Source organism: Lytechinus variegatus, chromosome 7, assembly GCF_018143015.1.
Source record: "Lytechinus variegatus isolate NC3 chromosome 7, Lvar_3.0, whole genome shotgun sequence".
NCBI lineage: Eukaryota > Metazoa > Echinodermata > Echinoidea > Temnopleuroida > Toxopneustidae > Lytechinus > Lytechinus variegatus.
The window spans coordinates 19246680-19266891 of record NC_054746.1 but is presented as its reverse complement, the minus strand read 5'-3'; the positions used below and the strand labels follow the sequence as shown (position 1 = coordinate 19266891).

Below are 20212 nucleotides of genomic sequence, written 5' to 3'. Positions count from 1 at the left end.
TTGCTGGTGCCAACAATTAGTCTGAATACCTATGCTTTCCATTTAAAGAAGGTTGTTTTATATAGGCATTTTCATTCGTTGGACAGAGTTGATTAATGTCCCATATGGATGCATTCTTCGATTTTCTTAAGCAAGAATCACAAACATGAACCACCAGTCAACAAACATACTTTTTATGTTTTAATGTCTGCTTTGATACACGATTCTCATTTTATTTTTTTTTAATTGCTTGAATATAATCATGATTTGAAATGAATGTATTTGAAATTCTGTTTTTACAATGAAAATGAATTGATTGAATTCCCTTATAGATCCAATTAAGTTGAACTCATGGGTAACTTATTAAAGATTTCAGGTACTGATGACTGACTGGTGCAGATTTTATTGTTCTTAGTAGAAAAATCATTCAATTTGATACAATTCTATTAAAGAATAAAGATGTAAACTTTCAAAACATAAATTATGGTCCCGAGCCTGTTGGTTATGTACTGGTTGACAATATTGGATGAAATTGGATAATGAAAAAGATGATGATAGTGATGATGATGATGATGGTGGTGGTAGTGAGGATGATGATGATGGTGGTGGTAGTAATGAGGATGATGATAGTTAGGATGAAGATAGTGAAGATGATGATGATAGTGTAGATGATGGTGGTGATGATGGTAGTGGTGAGGATGATGATGGTTAGGATTATGATAGGAAATGCAGTTTGCCACTGTGCTGCGCTTACATTGTCCTTAGAAACCACAAATTTGAGGGTCTCCGGAATGGGGAAAAATTTGAATTTGTACGGCTTTCTAAATTGGTGATGCTCTGGAATGGAAATTCAGGCTGAAAATGGGGGTCTTGACTGTGGCGCATATGTATCACATTAAGTGACCCCTCCCCTCCCCCCGATCAAAATGTCAACACATTTCCCCAATTCTCCCGAAGTTATATTACTAGTAGTTGCCAATCCGGAAGTATATAGAATTTAAAATACTTCTCACTTTGAAAGTTGTAAATGGTGTGGCACCAAAATACATGTGTTTACAAGAACTTGTCATGTCTTATAGTTATACACAAGCTCATAGCTTGCGATCATCACACCAGCAGCTTCTTAGGACACCCAAAACATGTGTAGAGCTATGCTGCCATGCATACTTCGGCAAAAGGAAGCAAGTTACAAAAGTATCATATATTGTAAATGAGCATTGGGCGTTTGTCACTAAATTGGGCGTCAATGCAATTTTACAGCATATTTTCTTCATTCTTTCCATAGAACAATCATTTCTTCCCCAAACCTTTCCTGAATGTGCAACATACAAAGGCTGTTTCAGAAACGACAATAACTCAAATTTGACTGATGTATGTGTCACTTGCTGAATTATATCATCACTGGAGACTTTCAAATCTAAACTGAAGTTTTATCTTTTCTAACAGTATTATTGGCACTTTGACACTCATCAAAACTCTCTCTTTCTTTTTCTTGGGCAGCTCGGAGCAGAATATTCTAGATAGATTGATTATGATAGGATGATATGAAGATGATAAATTAGGATAACAGTTAACTGAGTTAAGATTATGTTGGTAGAGATAGTGATGGTTGTGATGATAGTGAAGATGATGATGTAAAGGGAGGATGATGATGGTTAGGGATGCGCGATTAGATATCAAGTGGGGGGCTAGAAGTTTTTCCCAAAAAAAAGCTTGACTTGCTATATAAGCACACAAAAAAAATTGACTCACCATCAGAGTAAAAAAAAAATTGTCTCAATGGAGTAAGCCAAAAAAAAACAACTTTGCTCAAAGAAGAAAAAGGAAGAAAAAATGCATTGACCCAAACTTCCAGCCCCCCCTCCCCCTGGTCCGTCCCTTACGATAATTAGGGAGGAGTTAGCATAGGCGGCGGAAGCGGGGGGGACGTGTCCCCCCCTAAATTTTAGGTGGGGGGGACGGTCCCCCCCCTAAATTTTTTTTTGATAACCTTTTTTTTTTTTTTTTTTTGCTTGTCAAAACTTTTTGGGGCGCTTGTCCAATTTTTTACATGTGTCCATCCCAAAATTTCAGGTGGACACCCCCTAAATTTTTTGGCTTCTGCCGCCAATGGGAGTTAGAATACTAGGGAGGATGATGACGGTTACGATAATAGGGAGGCCGGAGTTAGGATGATATGGTATGATGATAGTAAAAATAATATTTGGCAGAGGATGATGGTTATAGGGTGGTAGGGAGGATGATATTGGTTAGGATATGATAATGAGGACAATGATGCTATACGAAAATTGATTGATTGATGATGGTAACGGGTATTCAGGATTTCGATAATATGAAAACAAATTGAGAGGAATGATAGCTCAGTCGGTAGAGCGGGGGTTTCGGATTCCGGTGACCCGGGTTCGATTCCCAAGTGGTGCGCTAGTGCCCTTTGACCAACCAGGGGACCGACGGCTTAAGGTCCTCTGCGAGGGACCTGGTAATGGCATTTATCCTCATTACCAGCTGGTCCCTCGGAGAGGACCTTAAGCCGTCGGTCCCCTGGTTGCTTGCTCACAGGCATTCGTGCTTTCTATCATGGACAGATGATCGAATAATAATTGACCACGCCCCTCCCCCGCCTGCCCCCCCCCCCCCCCGGCCCCCCGGCCCCGCCTCTACCTGCGCGTCGCGTTAATCACGCACGTGGATCATAATGGCGGCCGATTTGAACAGCGATAATTTCGGATTTCTTGAAATAACATGGCATTGCATGCTCAGTCAAATTTTCCCAAGTGAAGGAGGTGGCAAGCAAGCACGGTTGGACGTCCCGAAATTTCTCGATGTGTTTTATCCTAACTGCAAGTAAAAGTTGAAACTAAACAAAATTTGCATTTTTCCTGCAAAATATGCCCACCGGGTGACGAGGATGATGCGGCCGCAGCAGCGACGGGGCAGAGTTGCTTCCACCGCACGCTGAAGGTCTTCTGCTGCTAAAATTAAAAGTGACTGAAAAAGTGAAATTAACTGAAAAGCGACCTATTACCAATCCATAAGGAATTTCCCAGGCCAGGATCAGGTAAGGCAAGCACTGCAATTTGATTTTCTTTTTTTTTACTCACAGTGTGCAGGGTGACCAGATTTCACAAAATGAAAATTGAACTAGAATGGGACAATCGACAAAGCACACTACACGAGCGAATCGACCGAGCCAGGTCTAAAAAAAATCAACCAAGAATGCTTCACAATGTTAGACTTGAAAAAAAATATAAAGAAAAGGGAGGGAGGGTGAACGAAATGAGGAAAGAAAATAAATGAATTGAGAGGAAAGAAATACAATGAAAGGGAAAATGTAAGAAAATTATTTAATAAGGAAAAATGAAAGAAAGTTAGAATAAAAGAAGGATGAAAGAAAGACAAACAAGATCAAGGGTTTCCTTCATTCTTTAAAATGAATTTACAAAGAAAGAAAGGAAGGGAAAATGTGTGAAAAAAAATTGAAGGAGACTGGAGAGAAAGCAAAAAAGGAAGTAAGGCGAAAGAAAGAAAGTGAATGAAGGAAAGAAAATGTATTTCCTTCATTCTTTGAAAGAAGCAAAGAAAGAAAAACATGAAGGGAGGATGGAAAAATAAGGGAAAAGAATTAGAAGGAAGGAAAAGATGAAAGAGAGGGAGGAAGGAATGAAAGGATGAGAGAATGAAAAAAGAAAATAATGGAGAGAAAGAACGAAAAGGAGAGGAAGGAAGCAAAGAAAAGAAAAAGAGAATGAAGGAAGGAAATTTTAAAAGAAGGAAAGAATGAAAAATGAAAAGAAGGATCAGGGAAGAAAGCTATATAGGAAAGATTGGAAATAAAGATAGATGGAACAAAAAAGGGCAAGCACGAAAGAAAGGTTGAAGAAAGAAGGATAGCAAAGGAAGAAAAAGTTCAAACTTCAAGCAAACAAAAAAATCCAATCATCTAACAAAAATCGTAGTATTTTTGTTAAATATATTTTAAAGATTGAAAACAACTAAAATGTTTTAGAAATAAGTAAGATTTCAAAGTGAAACATTGTCAAACCTTTCAGATGAAACATCGCTGCATCACACACGGGCATCTCTCATCCCATTACAAGTTCTTGCCGGTCACAACAAGACTCTGAAACAACTATAGATCTAGTTATAAAAACTTGCTTCTTCGATTACACCACCAAATCAGTAATCTGAGAATCCTTAATACAATGATAAAAATTTCCTGCCTATTTTGTGATTATTTTGATGGAAAAACTGTTTATCATGTTATATTGTTTGCAATATTGAGAGTCTGCTCGGAGAACGTTCTGACTTTGTGTGTATTTGTGTGTAGATAAAAAAAAAACAATATAACGAGAAATCTATTTGTTTGCAATGCATTGGGTAGCAAGAAAATCACCACAGAACTGTGCAAAAGTTTTACAGTACTCGACTTTATTGTTGTCTCTGCTTCGTCATCTGTTGGTTATTTGATGAAAATTCTTCACTTTTACATGTATTAAATATTAATTATATTTTGTTCAATTTTCTGAAATACGGGACAAATAGGCGTCCCGGGAAGGGTTTGTCGGGACGCCGGGACAAAGGAGCAAAATACAGGACGATCCCGGGAAATACGGGACTTCTGGTCACCCTGCATGTGTGTCTTGTGAAGACTGAAGTCAATTAAAGTTACATGCGGAATCACGAAAAATGTCAGATGCATCACTGTGGAGCTTAGGACCTAAACCAAAATACAATTTCCATTGTGACTCGCACGTGACATCTATTTAATTCAACTTTTCAGAGTAATATTAAAATCATATCTATAGGTTCGGGCCTAGGCTTATTGCGGACTTGGTTTTCTTACTTATTTCTAAATACACTATTGCTATGTCAATTGTCATTGTCCAACAAAAAAATTGAATTTACAGTCGCTTTTTTTTGTAGGAGATATTTCAATTTGTTGCTGTGATTTGCTTGACACAACACTATGAAGATTCTTGACCTTACATGTGAGTTACAGTAAGGTAAAAATTTAATCAAAATCTGGTATCTTCGGAAGAAATAACAGACAGATCTACAGTAAGGCTTACTGTAGATCTTTGTAATTTCCAACAAAAATTGTCCCAACAAATATTTTGAACTTACAGTCGCTTTTTTTTGTAGGATATATTTCAGTTTCTTTGCTGTGATTAGCTTGACACAACACAGAAGATTCTTGATCTTACACTGTAAATTACAGTAAGGTAAAAATTAATCAAAATCTGGTATCTTCGGAGGAAATTACAGACACTGATCTACAGTAAGGCTTACTGTAGATCTATGTCTGAGAGTATTTTGAAACATCTGGAAATATGTTAAAAATTCATTAATGCCTGACTTTTTGTTTTGAGTTGATTGCCATTTGAATCTGTGAGGTTAGTATACTATACTAACCTTGCAATACATGTGAGTGCATTTGAAAATGTGACTCGTGTGACACAGGAGAGTGACTCGCATGACAAGTAGATCTGTCATTTTGGACTATAAAGCCCAGCGCACACTATGCGATCAGATAATTTTGCATTAAATGTAAAAAGTTTCAAGAAGTAAAATGATTTAATTTAAAGTTCGGCATAATGTTAGGAATAATGAAATCATAATTTTGCTTTGCGGCAAGCCTTGTGGTCAGAGTAAAGTCCCAATCGGCTTTAAAGAGAAATGCCAGTAGTTGCAGTAAACACCGATTTCATGAGAAAGTCTGTAAAATCAGTCTTAATTCTCAGTATACATGTATCATTGAGGATCTAGATCTGGTACAATTACATAAACTGAACTTTGTGAAATCTTGAAATCTGAAAAATGTTAACACTGAAGACCACCAACACAGATAGGCACACGTGGGACAGTGTATTATTATTGCTGGAATAAAGACCCGACGGAAGTGACCAAATCCATGCTTATTTTGCTTATTTCTCAGCATTTGCACAATTTCTTCCAGAATCCTTTGGCACATATTTTTTATTCATAAAAACAGACACTTTGGTGGTCATTATATTAGATTCTGTAAAAAGTCATTTTTTAGATCGTTACCAATACTGGAATACTGGATGATGACGTCATTAGGATTTGGATTTGAATTTGCTTTTATTCCTATACAAAGAGGCTTGAACTTCTTTTTCGTAATGGAGGGGTTAAAGGTTGGTAATTTTCTTTGCTGCTTTGATTTAGGACCTTATGCTCTTTACTTTTTATCAACTACAGATTCTACTACCGTACCTAATATTTTTTAGGTAAACTAGAATATGGATGTATTTTTTTTTACTTGCGTGATGCATTTCGAGGGTGATTTTAACTTGAAATATTGCCAAGCTCAGGTGAAAAAAGTGCAAAAAACAGTGATAAGATAAAATGGCTTTACGATTAGACAGAATACAAAAAATATGTATTCACAGATTACAGAACATACTTTTTAAATGCAAATTTGACATCTCCTCAGGATCGTGTAACTCGGTAAAGCCAGTCAAAAATCAGATTTACACCTTATGGACATGTACCTAGCCAAAAATAAGTATTCTTCATTGATTGGTTTAACTAGAAATTTGAAGCCTAGGGTGTGGAATGGAATGGCTGGTAAAGATCTAGACCTATTATAGTTGTGCAAATTTTGAATCATCGATTTTTTGAGTAAAAAAATAAACTATGGTCACTCATTAATAGGAATTTTAGAAATCAGATTCATGGATTTTGCCCCTGGATGGCTTGATTTTTTTTAATATTATGATCTACTTTGTGGGCACTGTGCAGTGCAATAAAAAAAAGATGATATAATATACAATATAAATATGAGATGCATCCAAGTCCTAGATCCTATATAGCTGTTGGGTAGAAGTTGAAGTAAATTTTGTCTGAAAATTGGGCACTTTACTCTAACTGTAATATGAATTAGTGTTAGACCTACATTGATTTTGTAAGTGACAGTAGGTTGCTGATTTTATTTCCTACATGTGTAAGTAAGAAAAAATGATACTCATTTCATATCTACTGAAGATAAGGATTCATATACCTACAGTACAGGCCAAAAGTTGGGGCCACCCTCACATCATACATAACACTGCATTCTGCATACAAGCAAATACTGAATGGGTTAAGACTGTTTCCATTACATCAAACAAGCATGTTTACAACCGGTTTTGAGTGCACTTCTTTGAACTTCAGTCGGTTTTCATAATATATTCAAATTTTAAGCAAACCTTTGAACTTTAAAGGTATGCATAAATTGAATATATTTAATAATAATAATATGCAACATTTATATAGCGCTTAATACAAATGTTTCTAAGCGCTGCATACTATTACCCCAGCTTTAAAGCAAAGTTTGTTTCTGACAACCTGAAAGTTTGTCCAAGGCTTGTCTGACATATATGCAATCTGGATTCTGGCAGAAGATACAGGTTTGCATGGTGGCATAAACAATAGAAGTGGTTTATGTAATACACCATATGTAAAGTCACTGAAAGGACTGAGATAAAAGTGAATAGTGGTAGAAGAGGAATGGAGAGGTGAGAAAGTAGAGTAATTTTTGGAAATGAGTGTATAGAGTAAAGAGGACTGAAAACCAGAAAGAGTGGAAAGCTGGAGCAATGGGCAGGATCAGAGTAGATTGAGTAGATGAGAGAAGGCTGGCTTGAGTTGGCCAGTGAAGTTGCAGAGCAGGAGCGGGAGAGAAGACAGGCAGTTTGGCTGCCTGACAGGTTGACAATCCGCAGGAGTATGTCAAACAAGCCTCTGACAAGCTTTCAGATTGTCAAACAAACCTTGCTTTAAATATTCAAATTTTATGCATATCTTTTATAAAGTTATGCATAAAATTTGAAATATATCATGAAAACCAAATGGGGTTTGACAGAAGTGCCATCAAAACCAGTTTGAAATCTGCTCAAGTGATGTCATGGAACTGCCATAGCCCATCTAGTATCAATACATTTCAATAAATGCAGTGTTTTATATTATATTTTTAAGTCTGAGGGTGGCCCCAACTTTTGGCCTGTACTGTAAAGGATTACTGTTCTGGGTTCCTCGTGTTCCAAAATCACAATAGTCGTTCTACATAATAATGACCTCCCAAATACAGAAATTTACCTGCAAAGTCACCTGTTAGAAAATTCAATTTCAATGGGGTTTTAGTATTAGTATTGTCTGTTTCTCGGAAATGAAATTGGGTGTTTTGTTTCCCCTTCTCTTGAAATTATGAAATGACATTTAAATTTTCAATTTATTGTTGCAATGAAAAATATCTATGTATATGAACGCGTCAGCCCAGATTGAATTTTGACACCTGCATTCCAAAGTCTGATTAAGAGTAAAATTTCCTAATATCAGACGGTTCCAAATGGGAATGACTTCAACTCCACCCCCCCCCCCCACCCCTACTCTAGATTCAAGCTTGACCCAGGATGCTGCTTAACCAAAAAAGAAAAAAAAAACATGGAAAAACAGAGATGCATGTACCAACCAGCAAAACTTTCCAGTTATGGGAAATTTATTGATTACGGGCAGTATGCTTTCCTTTGAGTAAATCCTTTTTTTTCAGTACGTGAAAATATCAAAGCCATATTCCAATAATGTGGCTAAATTGTATGGTCACAGTTTATGTAAGTCTTACAATTTGACAATTCTAAACTCCACATTTTGTCAAACTTCTGATTCCAACAGACAAAAGATGATAATTGTGCAAATGTATTATTTGTAACATTATTGGGGTGTTGCAAGAAACTTGCGATCAATCGCAAGTATATTTTTGGTCCCTAAATCAATCATAGGTCTTGCAGTTAATTGCAAATTGGCGATTGATTGCTAATCTGCTCCTCGAAACAAGAAGTGAAATCCAATTTGCTACAGTTAACGTTGATCTATCAGTTGTAAAATTGCAACAGAATATTTGAAATTGATCGCATATATTTTCTTGCAGCACCCCCTATGTTTCACAATTGTGGCCACATATGCACAGTCAAGTGATTTAAAACCATATTTCAAAGACTTATTGCACCATGGAAGACTGGTTGGACAAACCTGTGCAAATGCTGTACAATTCTATTTCCCCATGATTTGTCAATTTCTTGAAACTTCCACATTTCCACTATAAGGTCATGTCTTAAATTAAGGTACCTCATCCTCGACCAGCGCTTCTCAAACGGTGGGCCACGAGAAGCTCCAGAGGAGGATAAAAAAAATGGGGGAAAACTATAGGATGTTTCACAGACCTGGACCTGTCCGACAGCCCAAATGTGTTATGTTTGATCGGTTTACGTGGGTCAAACAAAGGTAAAGCATGCTTTATGCATGTTGCAATATGCAGACAGATTATGATGGTTTCGATTTAACTTTGATGTGAACCTTGTCATGTATGCATATTGTGTCAAATTTAGTTAATTGTCGCCCATTTACCTGACCTTTGAAAATGCAGTTACATGTAATTCTTGAACTGTTTGTTTTGAACTTGCTTCAGGGCTTTGTGTTCTAATTTCACGAAAACATACTTTAATCAAAATGGACCTTTTTTAAAAGCGATTTAAAAAGGGCGAGGGAGAAAACAAATTGAAAAGTCTCTGAATGTAAAAGTAAGAAAATATGACCCTGAATACATCAAATTTGGATTCATCATGACTGGCAGTGTTGCAAAATCATAAGCAATGTGTGTCGAATGTTGAAGTTATTCAGCATTCTTGTCATTAAGTTGTTATGTAGTCATGGTTGTATACGTTTGGAGGAGGGGCTCGAAGGCCGGGCTACTGAAAGTCATACACACTAATATGTCCATTATAATCATTGTCGATCTTTGAGTCGAGACAAGTAGTCATATCGCTTTTTTAACATTTTTGTAGGAGGGCCTCAAAAGAAATAGAGTCAAAGTGGTCCTCGAGTAAAAAAAAGGTTGGAAGCGCTGTCCTAGACCATGGTGGCCTTTGATTCTGTATTGGCCTTTTGGGGGTTTGTTCCCTTGTTAATTTTTCTAATTTGTGCTGCAATATATGAAGGTGCCCTTTTTTGAAAAGTGCCCTAAAGTTGCTCTAAAAATATTTAAATAGAAGGCCTGCAAGTGTTTGTTTCAGAGATGTTTGAGAGATAAGACTTCTACTACCTAAGAAAGCCGATATATTTTCTGTTTTATCTTATCAGGGTTTTTTTTTTAATAGTGTTAGTGAATTTCCTGTAACCCTTGTCAATACTTTTACAAATTATAAACTTTCAAGTTTTCATTCACCTGCTTAAATATAAAATAACTGTTAATCTTTAAACATCTGGGCAGTGTTTCATGAAATGTCTTGTCAGACATTTAAAGAGTTACAATTGAAATTAATCTCAAATATGTGGAAATCCATCAATGTCATATTTTCTACTGGAAATTTGCCCTATGTCCTTTGAAAACAAAGAGAAGCATACAAAATTATCAAGAAAACATGGAATACTATGAATATACTGTACATCTTATATTTAAAATATTTTGAATGAACATGCATTTTAGATATTGTCTTGATGTTGCTGGCTTTCCCTAGTTGTGGTTGATTGGATTGATTGTAACTCTTTGTAATACTAGGCCCTCATTTATCTGATATTTACATAGTAACAGTTCTTTTCAGCCAATCACTATCAAGGATAGTTGTCAGATCTGACAACTTGCTGGACAGAAATGTTCATGAAACGCTCCCCTTATTTCAATATTTAGTTGATGAATGAATATTGAATCTTATTTAGCACCCAATAATACCTGTAACTTACACTTTATGAAGCACAACCCAGGTACATGTTGGTGAAGGTAGCATTCTTAACAGAAATTCTTTCTTTTGATTTGTAGGGTCTGATGATACTGCTCCTTCAGCCGACAATAATTTCCCTTTTCTGGACTTTGAACTTGTGATGGAAACAGAAAGTGAGGAATGTGCTGCTCGAGATGATGAAGAGAACATACAGAATGGTTGAAGCAAGGAAGATCTGATGCAAGTCTGGTCCAGTGTGGTCCAAATTGCAGTAGAACTAGAGAATGGCTACATATTTATGAGCACCAGGGATCTTGATAGAATGAATAGGAAAGAGACAGAAGATGTGCAGTTCATGAACTTTAAGAAGAGGATTTCACATGTTCCTGATCAAGTATGTTGTCTGCTTTACTATAAAATGCATTTAAGGTTTTTAAATTGATTGGTTAACATTGGTTTGACTTTTAAAAAATCTGAGCTAGAAGGTCACACCTGTGTCTGTGATATGTTACAAAAATGAAGCCCAGAAAAAATTGCGTTTGAAAATAATTATTTAGTGTTTCAAGAATTGAAATATAAAGTGACCAGAAACACTATCTTAATTTCATCCCATACAATTATGTGTAGTATTTAGGCGTCTATAAGACAACTATTTACAAAATCAGGGTTTGCCTTGTAGTTTTAGGTTTTCATTCTCAATAATGGTTGTTTTCAGGGTTTATTAGTTCTAATACGTGCACTTGTACACATGTTTCATCTTGGTTTGAGAATTTTTTAAATCGGCTGCTCACAAAGTTAAATAATAACTTTAAGTAAGGGCGGGGTAAGTCCCAATTTTGAAACACAAATGTAAAAAAGAAAAAGGTCTGAATTTATTTAGATAGTTTTATAATGACGGTTTCATTCTACTTATCTACTAGCTATAATACAGCAATACCGTAAGTAACGGTGTATTAACCGCACCTTTTTCTCGGCGGGATAGTAGCAAAAGTCGGGGGTGCGGTTTATACACGGTGACGGGTCTGAGCCAGCCCGCCGTAACCCCTCCCGTACATGTACGATGTCTGCCAGGTCACAACACATCGAGTGGCCGGGCGTAGCCGCCCAGGCAATGTCGTTTTGAGGGGTATGAGCCGCGGGTAATGGGAATCGATTAATTAAATATTGTCCATAACAAACGCACCCACCTTCATGACACTAATTTTGACTTTATTCTCGATTCAAAGTAGTGAAGTTCCCTGGCTAAGTTAAAAGAGACGCCAAGCATACTCGGTAATATTTTGTCACCGCTGAGCGAGAGTTGAGTGAGCTTAGAGATTGCGTTGTGATATGGTTACAGTGCGACTTAAGCTGGCGCTATTCAAAGTCCCGTTTCGCGCCAGCTTGTTTTTTTCCTTCCTGTTTGCTTTTCATAAGATACCATGTAAGCCACACACGAGAGAGACGGCACAAAGCCGTAAAAAACAACTGGAAAAAATGTCAATTTCTTTGTTTCTTGAACCTTCCTGTAATCCCGTATCCAAAATTCATGCTAAGACATCAAATTTCTGAAAGTGATTGTGAGATTGTGATGCAAGAAATGTGAATGTTTCTTCCTCCTACGCTGGGAAAGACACATATCATAATTTGATAAGATGTACTGGCATGACTGGTACTGTATCGTAGTTTGCAATGTAATGGCAGTGCTGTGTGTGTGTACACTGCGACTGTGAGGTGAGTGAGTGTGTAAGTGGCCAATATTGTCGGGACTGTTCTTTCTTTCTAACATTTGTAGATGAATTGATCAAGAACAGCAGATTTCCGCATACCGGTAATCTCTTTGGATACTTTGAAATCTTAAACTTAGTTTTGTTTCTTCGTACCTCAAATAAGCATGTAAATATGAGATTTTTTTTTTGTTTTTTTGTTGTCACATTTAGAATGTTTGAGCATACATGTATAAAGAGCATTCTTTTGCAGTGGACTTTTTACCCGACTATTCTACCTGAATTTAGATGAAAAATAATTTGAAAACAATAACTTTTTCACCTTCCCCAAAATATGAGCATCCCTTATAATTTCACATTTTATTGAAGAAACATTTCTCTTCCTTTCTACTCTAGATTATGCCCCACCTCTTCCCACACCTGGATATAGATAGCTTTAACTACAGCAGAGTCTATGTGGGCAGTCCATCTGTGACCAACCAATGCTGCCAGACACCGGCCCAATTTTTTCCACACTGGTGGACCACTAAAATAAAGAAATACATAGGAAATTCAGTGTCGCAAAATATATATGAAAAAATTCACATGATGCTATAAAAACTTTAATCAACCAAATAGATCTATGGAAACATACTACTGAGCAAGATTTGTCAATTTTCTTGCCTGAATTTATCGGCCCAACCTATAAGGATAAACGTCCCTGTGCATGGGCGCTGCCATTGAATTTTGCTTACGACTTGCAGCTACTACTCTGCAGCAATTCTGCATAACGAGGAGTCGCAAAAAAAACCAACAAAAAAAACAGCAGGGCCCTGTTTCACAAAGAGTTATGATTGATTAAATCAGTTGTAAGTATGGAATTTATCCATTGATCAGTGTCGTAATTTTTTACATGAAAAATTTGCTCAATGTCCTTTGTATCAAGGAAGCTCCTTGTTTGTGTGCTTAGAGAAGCGCAGTGAATTATCCAGAAAACAATGAATGCATGAATATACATCATAGCTAGAAAATATTTTGAACAAACATGCATAATAGATGTTGATGTTGCTGGCCGTCCATAGTTATGCTTGATCGGATCAATCTTAACTCTTTGTAAGACGGGCCCGGGACTATAACATCATTGGCAGATAAATTCAAGCAAGGAACTTGAGAAATCCTGCATGGTAGTATTATTTCCTTACCTGTACTTGGCTGATTCCAGATTTGAAAAATATTATCATGGGAAAGTTTTGATGAAAATAGATCTGAAAATGGTTGAAAGTCTGAAAGTCTTTTAGTGACACTGAATTTCTGTTGTATTTCATTGTTTTATTCAACATCCTGGGCCATCACCCATCAAAAAAAAAGATGTAATGACTCGGCCCACGCCTTGATTGGGGAACTTTGCTGATCTACACCTGCCCAAAAACCTGCACTGAAAGAGAACCATACCATCCAGAAGTCATATGGAAGCAAGACTATCACAACTCATCCATCTCATGATGTCCTGTTCTCGTCAGACCAGATTTATGAACAGCCTCGGAAGACAAACAAAGTAGGTTATAACTTATAAGCCAACTTCAGTGCAAACTCTGTATAAATGGGTTATTTAGACCATCAAAATTTGTTGCATTGTGTTAATGAGAAAATAAAAAAATTTCAGAACAATACACGTAAAGGAACTTAGACCCATTCATATAATATTTGTTGCATTATGTTTATCAGAAAATCAATACTTAAAAAAAATAATAAGGAATTCATCAGAGGCAGAGTTTACCTTTCCATGATGGAGGGGGGTGGGGGTGTTTCACAACTCTGTATGTAAAGTTGTGCATGAAATACAAATTGCTGGAATATGGTAAGGCGGGTACATGTACATGATTTGATTTGATTTATTCAGACAGAAAAATAAAATATTTACATGTCTTGGGTTGCCAAACAAGGTTTAGGAAAACCCATACAAGTTGGCATCCCAGATATATAAAATGAAGTACAAAACATATCGATGACATTTTAACCAAGTAATACAAATACATATAAAAGATTATAGTTTAAGTAAAACATCATGGATACAAAAAATAATTCTTCAAAATACTAACATTGCTTAAAATAATAAATCAGATGTCGAATTGGAGATGTTTCCACAGGGAAGATTTAAATGTATTGAGAGATTTTTCAATTACATTTAACCACAGTAGCTGTAGTTGTAGAATTCAAATATGGAGCTAACATTCATAAATGATTCGTACTATGGTAGTGATACAAAGAAATTCCAGGTGTTTGTAAAATTGTCGCTAACTCATCTCAATATACACACAACTGGGAAGTTTTACATTCGGGGTATACTTTTAAAAAATGGCCTTCTGTAAATCATAAAGAGAAATGCATGTGCTCGAATCTATGATGGCAAGCTAATGGGTACTCTTAAAGCAACTTGCAAGAGGTAAAAAAATTATTGAAATACATGTTTAGTTCTCAAAATTGACCACATTTGGAATTTTAGGGCCAACATACGGTCTCCTTTTTGTGTGTTTTTTACAAATCATGCCTTAGCATCTTTATTACAAGCAGTCATCTTGCATTGTTTTACCTATCAGAATTGATTATTAAAATGAAATTGTTTAAAAACTGAAAAAAACCAAAAGCTACAGATAATTTGGGGTTTTTTGGTGACCTTTAGCCAAAAATGGGGTGCCAATTCTGTTAGAATATATGCTCTCTGAATCCAGTGTTTTTGTGCATAGTTAATGTTATTCTATTGATGTCTTCAAGAGCACTTGTATAACCTAGTATTTTCACTTCGTCCACTCATGACAAGTAAAATCTGTAGTTCGTAGATTTTATTTCCATGTAATAAAGGAATTTCATAATTTTTTTTTTTCATATATTTCTTCACTTTTATTACTATAACTTAATTTTTTTTTTACCAGGTGTCTCATCGGGAGATTATCGGTGCCCCTACACCTAGGCCAGGTGTGATTTCTCTATTGTGCCTCCTTTGTACAATCTTAGTGACTTTACCAACCAACCAGCTTCTTTGCATCCTCATCCCTTGCCCTTGCAGCAGACGGTTGGCCGTAGATCTCCAGATCAGCTGAAGATTGATAAAGTTCAGGTGGTAAGTTGATTTTTTCATGAAAATATTTGAAAGTGATATTCACTGACTTAAATTTTCTCTTAGCCAATCAAATGCAAGGAGGGTTATACTGTTGCATATGTGTTAAATGCGGAGGCGGCTCTACATTGGTGTTGCACCTCCTTTTCTTAAAAGCTGGACTGATGCTGGCAGCCAGCTTGAATTGGGTCAACCTCTGGATGTAGTTTGAATCTGGCACGAGTTTAGCCTCAGTCCTGCAAATGGTATGTTATACCCCCAGGTGGACTCAAGCCAGCTTTACCATAAAGAGGGGGTGGAATCTACCCACCTCAACCTTTTCTCACGATAAATCTACCGCGCAAAATTCTTCTACCACGCCGCTCAATAACTTAGTACTTTCAAGTCTTGTGTAATGTTTAAACAACTTTTTTTTAAATGTGAATTCATGTCCATTTCAAATGCAAATTGTGGTTTTTTAGTCAAAATTCCTAAATGTATCATTGTTTCTACTTTACTGAGTTAAAACAATTTTGCCTTGTTTATGATAAAAATTAAGTTGGCAGGTCAGAGATATTCCCCATCCCCTATGGTCTTATATCATCTTACTCCACATAGATAATTCCACAGTGGGTGCCTCTCTCAATAACATGGCAGTACCAAATACATTTACTTCAATATATAGCAGCCCAAGAAATACAGGACGAGTTCACTTGGCACAATATTTTAATTTCTGTATCCAACCTACCTGGAAAACTAAATGAAAAAGCAGATAGATAGTTTTTCCCAGAACCTTAATGATAGAGCATTGTGGATGCTAAACACAAAAGTGTTTACCATTGTTATCAGTACTTTCTGTTTACCTTGTATTGGCCTACTTGCCATCAGATTTAACTTTACAGGTATATGTCATGGTCAGCAGACCTGGGAGCCAAGGCCAAGGATGCCTTAACTCTGTGAAGGACAAAGCTACGCTGCTAGTTCTTGTCACTGACAGGCCCTCTCAACCATGGTTCCAGCTAAAGTTCTGATCAATCTGACACATGGGAAACCTGTGTTCATACCTCATGCTCACATTTGTTTAATTCAGTTACGCATGAGCTATGTCCACTGATCATCGCTTTGATCTTGTATGTTGCAGGCTTTTCCAGATGCATGGTAAAGGATAGAACAAAGCGACAGAACCAATTCCAGGTGGATTATTAAAGCAAACTGTGCGGGCTGCAGCTGGAACCAACAGACACGTACAAGGTCCACTCCACAATTACAAGGACTACAGCTTCATCAGCCGCTAGCAGTGATAATATGCCAGTGAAACTCTAGGACAAAGTACATCAACTAGGGTTTGTGTCAGCAGCAGTTGGACACCAATGGAGACCGAGGATGAAGCAGATGGGTAGTTGAGATATTTTCCATGAAAACAAATCTGTTTACACACTCTTGGTCAGATTATCATACCTGGCTCATTGTGATGTAATTTCTAAAAGTCATTACTTCATAATATAGTAAGATTAAAGAAGAACAAAGTAAGGGAATATACTATGTCCCCTGCCTCTCACCCTAAGTGGTTTTCAAAACAGGTATAGTTCTCAATAATCTTTCTTTTTGAAGTGACAGATGTCATGATCTAAATTACTCTTCTGAGATTGAAGACAAGATCTTTCATACCCACTTGCTTGCTCTCATTGTGATGTATCAGCTCCCTTAGGTTAGTTATGAAGTATTGACTAAACTTGAAATGCTCAATCATACCATTTTGTTTTATGATTGTTATAATCAACAATTTTTTACAAAACTGAAGTCATTTAAATGCTGGTAGATATTGAGGTTTTCCATACACGGCCCGAGAACACCCATCAGGCAGACCGTATTGGTTGCCCAGTGCAAGATAATTTAATTTCTATTTTTAATCCTGGAGAAAGTTGCAGCCGTTATATTACCCAATGTTTTTTGTTTAGGGCTGTGACGCAAATGTTAAGTAATCAATTACTAATTGCAGTGGCTTATTAGGATCATTATAGCATGCACCAGCACGGTTCCCAGTCTATCAGGGAAAATTATCTTACTTTTTTCCAGCCAGGGAAAAATCAGGGAATTTTATTTCAAAATACCTCAAATCAGGGGAAAATGCCTCAAATGAGGGAAAAATAAGGAAATATTGATCAGCCCAAAAGTTGAAAGTACAGTAGTTTTTCAGACTAAGTCATATTTGGATTTTGTTGCATATCAAAACAACGTCCATTGAATGACTGGTTATGGTGGTACTAATTAGTTTTGCATTGTTGTTTTTACACTGAAAATTTATGTAATTCAGTGCAACAACTTAGAAAACATGCAAACTAGGAATGGGTTTGAATAATTATCAGGGAATTTTTAAACTTCATCAGTGAAAAATCTTGGAATTTTTTTTCTTGAAAAGATTGGAACCCTGACCAGGAACCAATCAATAGTTGTTTCATATTTGCATTCCATTGTAAAGCCTTGTGTTGAAAGGCCCAAGTATCTGGAGGAGCAAACACTATTTTCTGGAAGTCAAATTTGGGTTTTCTCTTTGATACAGGAGGTTTCTGTGTTGCAAATCAAAATGAATGAACCAAATGTCATTTTAAACTTCATGTCAATTTTCAGAAAGTGTCCATATCAAATTAGGACCCGCTACCTTAAAACCAACGATAAGTCATGAGGGAATGTTCTCTGTAAATAGGCATAATAGTAATTTGGTATTTGAAAAGTAAAGCTTATTGGAAAGAGACATTTTTTCTTCCATACTTTCAAATTTAGAAGTTGTATAGTTTCCAAAAAAATAAGAGTTTTTTACAGGAGATGTTTTACAGAGATAACAAAGTGAGCCCATCTCATGCTTGAGTGAGACACAACCGTCAGACCTTTTCTACTAATTAATCAAAACTTTCACTGAATTTTTCTACATTCATTCAAGTACTTAATATGCTTACTGACTGTTAAATTAATTTTGGCAAGTTTTGTATTATTTTAACTTTGAGGTTTTGCTTTTTCAAACTCAATAAAATTCTTGATATTCATTTTGTCAACATATTGTTGGTTTTGGGGTGGTAGGTCACAATTATGAGACTTTAATATGCATTCACTTCTCATGAAATCGCCTTTGTTATGTATTATATGATGACTTAGTGTAGCTCTAAGGAGCAGGTCCAAGCTATTTTCTCTTTACTTACAGTTCGAAATATCTGAATTGTCTATTTCTGTGAGGCATGCTTACTAGTAGTCAAAATATTAATTTGTGCACTGGGATGGAAATGACTTGCAAGTATTGTGAGGCTAAAGCCCGTTTCACACTGTGATTCGATGCGATACGATTTTTCAACAAATCGCATTTTGCATTAAATATGAAAGTTTGGCGCAATGTTAGAAATACTAAAAAAAAAAATTATTTTTCGGCAAGTCCTGTTATCCAAGTAAAGTCCAAATCGGCTTCCAAGTTGCAGCCGATGATGACGTCATTACAATTTTGAATTGAATTTGTTTTTATTCATTCAGGGAGGCTCAAACTGGACTGAATTTCAATTTCAGTACTCCTACCACTATTCTTAACTTTGATCCGTAAGATTGTTTTTGTGGGAATGTCCATGTATCACAATTTCTTTGAAATTTGGATCGCAATGAATCACTTAGTGTGAGCTGGGCTTTAGGCTTCATTAAAATGAAGATGGTGCGGTGATAACACCATGTACCTTTTGTAATTTTTGTATTTGGGTTTTGTTTTGTTTTGACTATTCTGCAAAAGCGGATCCAAAGGTTTTCCAGAGTTTTTGCCTTAAGTGTTTTATCTCTGTTTTTTTACCCTGGATCTACTTGTCGTAGAATCGTTAAAACAAGCATACCCGTTGTATTTTGCCCATAACTACCTATATACATATCTATTTTTCCATTAATGTTATTGATATTTCTGTCAAATTTCTTCAATAATACACCAAGAAAGTTTATATTGTGAACATTTTTTATATGAATATTATCAATTACAATTTCCTAATGAGGAATAATAGATATTTATATAAACAAAATATTGCATATTTGGTAATATAAATTTTAAAAAGGTCCAAATATACTTTGTTGTTGGACACTGTATGTTATGGGCAGAATATTAGATTTAACATTGATATAACTGTTTGTGATCAAAGAGCTTATTTTCAAACAATTTATATGCAACACTCCTGATGACATACATGTAGTTCCTAAAAAAAGTTGCTTAGGTCAACAAAAAGTAGCCATGAGAATTTCTTATCTATTTTTTTCCATAATTTGTTATCAATTTTTGTGCAAAATATGTTGACTGGACCCCAAACCTGGATGAATGCCAATGATATCAAATCAATTTATAGCTTGTCTTTGTTCTTCTCATGATTGGTATCAGGATTGTTAAGTCAATGCTTGTACAGTGCCTGACAATACAGGTGTAATGATGCATTGATGTAATACATGACAATATTTTAGAAATGTTCCTTGGGGAATTTATTTTTTCTTGCTTTTTCTTCTTCTCAAATTTTCCGTAGACCCAGTAGTAAAACATACATCTTGTGCCAATCATGTGAGTAATTTTTTTAATTCAGTAAAAACACGGTATTTAGTGTGGGAAAAATCGATTTTATATTATTGTATCAAGTTAAATCCATGAAAAGTTTATGGTTGTCGCAAAGCAAATCAGGGGTAGTGTTTTCCCAAACAATTTGATCTGACTATAAACTGTCATACTTTATTTTTTACAT

General features: G+C 36.0%; 2 long non-coding RNA genes across 2 annotated transcripts; both read left to right on the top strand.

The window, feature by feature from the left end:
• Positions 1-2651: 2651 nt before the first annotated feature.
• Positions 2652-13416, top strand: LOC121418663. The gene is made up of 3 exons (XR_005970496.1): positions 2652-3037; positions 10790-11085; positions 12794-13416. It is a non-coding gene; the product is annotated as an uncharacterized LOC121418663 (long non-coding RNA).
• A 207-nt stretch (positions 13417-13623) lies between these two features.
• LOC121418662 lies at positions 13624-17755 on the top strand. The gene is made up of 3 exons (XR_005970495.1): positions 13624-13931; positions 15307-15494; positions 16612-17755. It is a non-coding gene; the product is annotated as an uncharacterized LOC121418662 (long non-coding RNA).
• The last annotated feature ends 2457 nt before the right edge of the window (positions 17756-20212 follow it).